Source organism: Orycteropus afer, unplaced genomic scaffold, assembly GCF_000298275.1.
Source record: "Orycteropus afer afer isolate SDZICR_OR568_19922 unplaced genomic scaffold, OryAfe1.0 scaffold00412, whole genome shotgun sequence".
NCBI classification, from domain to species: Eukaryota; Metazoa; Chordata; class Mammalia; order Tubulidentata; family Orycteropodidae; genus Orycteropus; species Orycteropus afer.
This window is the reverse complement of record NW_006921999.1, coordinates 2,871,168-2,875,210: the sequence shown is the minus strand read 5'-3', so window position 1 is coordinate 2,875,210 and position 4,043 is coordinate 2,871,168. Positions and strand designations below refer to the sequence as shown.

At 32.6% G+C, this 4,043-nt stretch overlaps 1 pseudogene; it reads right to left on the bottom strand.

Annotated features, from left to right (window-relative positions):
* Positions 1 to 3,405: 3,405 nt before the first annotated feature.
* LOC103208119 lies at positions 3,406 to 4,039 on the bottom strand (annotated as a pseudogene).
* Between the last annotated feature and the right edge of the window lie 4 nt (positions 4,040 to 4,043).

Sequence of the window (4,043 nt, the reverse complement as noted above, 5' to 3'; positions counted from 1 at the left end):
TATATATATATATATATATATATATATATATATACATGAGCTTCTCTGGTTTTGCTTCTCTAGAAACACAGCCTAAGACAAGATGTAATCTATCCTCTGGCCTTCTTCACTAAGTGTTTCAAGTCCACTTCACAGAAAGCAAAGTAATGTCACATGCATATTATAGGTTGTTTATGAGTCATCCTCCATCTCTGACACCATATTTTTCGTCATGTAGTCCAGTTTCTCAGATTATCTCCTCAGCATATCGATTGAATAAATATGATGAAAAGATACAAGCCTGAAACATACCTTTCCTGATTTTAAACTACACAGTACCCTTTTGTTCTGTTTGAATAATTGACTCTTGGTCTATTTACAGGTTACACATGAGCACAATTAAGTATTCTGGAATTCCCATTGATTGTAATGGTATCCATAATTTGTTATGATATACACACAGTCAAATGCCTTTGCCGAGCCAATAAAACATAGGCAATAATTTTTCTAGTATTCTCTGCTATTAGCCAAGATCCATTTGACATCAGCAATCATGCCCCTCATTCCATGCACTCTTCTGAATCCAGCTTGAATGGCTGAAAGTTCTCTGTCCCTGTACTGATGCAACTGTTTTTGAATTATCTTCAGCATCATTTTCCTTGCATATGATATTTATTTTATGTTGTATAATTTCCATATTCGGTTGAATCATCTTCTTTGGAATGGGCACAATTATGGATCTCTTGAATTTAGTTGGCCAAGTATCTGTATTCCAAATTTCTTGGTGTATACAAATGAGCACTTCTAGCATTGCATCCATTTGTTGAAACATCTCAATTTGTATTACCTCAGTTTTTGGAGCCATGTTTTCTTCAATACTATCTCTACATTTTTGACTTTAGACATAAATACCTTTGGCTCTTGATCATTTGCTACTTCCTGAAATGGTTGAAATTCAACCAGTTCTTTTCAGTACAGTAACTCTTTGTGTTCTATCTTCTTTTGATTCTTCTTGTGTCATTCAATATTTTTCTCATAAAATCCCTCAATATTGCAACTCAAGAGAATTCTTCTCTTGATTTTCTAACTCCAGGTCTTTGCACATTTCACTAACAGATGAATGGTGCTACTATATATAAATAACAAGAAAAATAACAAGGCTCTTTGAAAGAGAAGGCAGAGGACATGGACAAGTAATTTTCAGAAAAAAGAAGGTAAATGATATATTAATATATGAAAACTATTTACACCCTCTACTAATCAAAAATATTTTTAAAATGGCATCATGTTGTCAAAAAATGTTTATTGAAAGCCCAAATATTTCTGGCATGGTATTAAGTCTTGATAATGTAAATATTATATGATTGATACTCACAAGATGATAACAGGCTTTGCTTTTATTGTGCTACAGTTATGGTTTACTACTTGCTTTTTAAAATGTTTGTAACTGTGCACTTCTTTCCTTTGTTAGACTCTTCTCTGTTTTCAGCTCATACCTCCTAATACTTGGATTACAGCTGTCACTGTCATTGCTTTTAGCTCTCTTTCCTGTCAAATGCCAAGTCAGTCTTCTAAAAGAATCCTGCCACCAGGAAGATGTAATTTTTACACTTTTAAGATAAATTCACATTCTCCAATGTGGCATATAAAATTCTCAGTGAATGTGATACTTCCATCCTTATATTCCATATGCACCAACAGCTTTCCACAATAGCTGTACGAATTTTCTACATCCGTCATTCACTTTCCTCATTCTCTACTCCAAATTGTGATACTCATTTGCAGAAACATTGGCTTTACTCTTTTTTTTTTCTTGTTTCACCCTAAATAAATTTTTCCCATTCTTTAAATATTAGTTATTTCTGATGCCACTTAATGACTAAATACTCTGGGCTACACTGATCTCCTTTTTCTGAATTTTCAAGCATATGTTGCATACCCAACACAACCTAAAATACCTTGTGTATAATCTGTATATTTTCCTCCCATTCCCCCATATTTGTATATCCAGTGTCCTTATCTAAGCACTTTGAGACAAGTGTGCCATAAGTTTCTGTGGAAGGAGTTCTAAAAGGGTAAAGGGAAAAGGTATCATTGATACAAACCCTAACTCTTCTGGATGTCTGCATCAATGTGAGTAAGTTACTTAATGTTTGAAATTATCAGGTTTTTGTTTTTTGTTTTTTTTAACCCCAGAAAAGTGTGAAAAACAATGCCTAACTAATTGAAAGGTAACACATATGAAAGACCTAGTTTGTGTCCAGCATAGAGTGAGTTCTCATTAAATCATTTTTTTTCTTTCACAGTTTCACATTTAAATGACCAATAAGTATTTTTGTTTTTGTTTCCTCTTTTAGGATTTTATTTTTTATTTTTTTTAGGATTATCACTATTTTCTACCTTAGTTATGCTAAGCAGCATCTCTAGCTATCTTTATAAGCTAATAATATACTAATAATTTATATTTGAATGAGTAAAGGTGAGAGATATTCTTAATGACAAACAGGACAAGTAATGCTACCTGGTAGAAAATCCTTGAGTTAATTATTATATTCAAGAATTCCCTAGTTAAGCATAAGGACAGCTATAAATCTATGTATAAATATTCAAATCTGTAGGATTTTCAAACAATATTTTCAACAATCAAAAAGATAAAAATAAAATAAAATAACCCCACTGCCTTTGAATTGATTCTGACTCATAGTGACCCCTATTATCTATCCAAGACAGTAAATCTTTATGAAAATAGATTGCCTCATCTTCCTCCTGCAAAGTAGCTGGTGGGTTTGAACTGCTGACCTTCCAGTTAGCAGTCAAATTCCTTACCATTACTCCACCAGAGCTCCTTATTTTCAACTAAAGATGAGTAAATTAGCATCATACAAATCTCTACTTCAGAGAGCTTGACAGGAAAAAATGACTAACACTGAAGATAAAGATATTCTTCTTTTGATAATGCATATTCTGTTTAAAACTACTTTCAAACATAAACTCTTAAACAGCTCAAAGAAAGTTGGGAATTGAATTCAAATTCACACCTTATTCTGATAGATGGTATAGCTGAAGTAATACATAAGAACTTGAAATACATAAGTTTACTTAGGGATGTCATTAATTTGCCAACAACATTAAATGGACACTTCATTGTCTTTTTTCCCCTAGGTTTTGTTGAATATGTAATTCCACGTTGATACAAATTGTGACCTTAGGTAGTCATTAAATCACTCCCAAGAGACATTAATAGTTTAGATTTTAATACATTTTAATAGAATCACATTTCTGAACTCGCTTAATCATTTATATATTATTTGACTTAAAAATCATCACAGTTTGGCAATATAATTTAATGTACAGAGGAGATATTTTCCATCAGTATACTTGAAAAAAGTTAATGTACTTAAAATCATTTTTCACAATGGATGTTATTTATTTCAGAATGTTATTAGGTTTTCTCTTCTTCATAATTCTTTTTATAACATTTATTACTTCCTTATTTCTTAGAGTGTAGATAAAAGGATTTAATAAGGGAATTATTAGAGTATAAAAAAATAGCAACTGGAATATCTTTATCCCCTTCTTTAACTGAATGTGGCCGAATGTACATGAAGAGCAGAGAGCCATAGAATATTGAGATAGAGAGAAAGTGAGATGCACACGTAGACAAGGCTTTGCCTCTTCCCTCTTTGGATTTCATTTTGAAAATAGTGAAAATAATGCAAAGGTAAGATATTAGGACTATAGTAATAGTGAAAACTTGAACAAATCCTGAAAAGATAAGTATCATCAATTGATTGATATAAGGGTCAACACGGGAGAGTCTAAATAATGGAAGAACATCACAAAAAAAGTGATTGATTTGATGAGATCCACAGAAGGTTCACCTTAATAAAAGTACTACATGAATCATGGAGTGCAAGTTTCCAGCTACGTAGGCCCCTATGATCATCTTAATGCAGAGTTGCTTTGACATCATGGTGTGGTACTGCAGTGGACTGCATATTGCCACATAGCGATCATAGGCCATTGCTGCCAGGAGAAAACAGTCTGCAGTTTCAGCAAGGCAG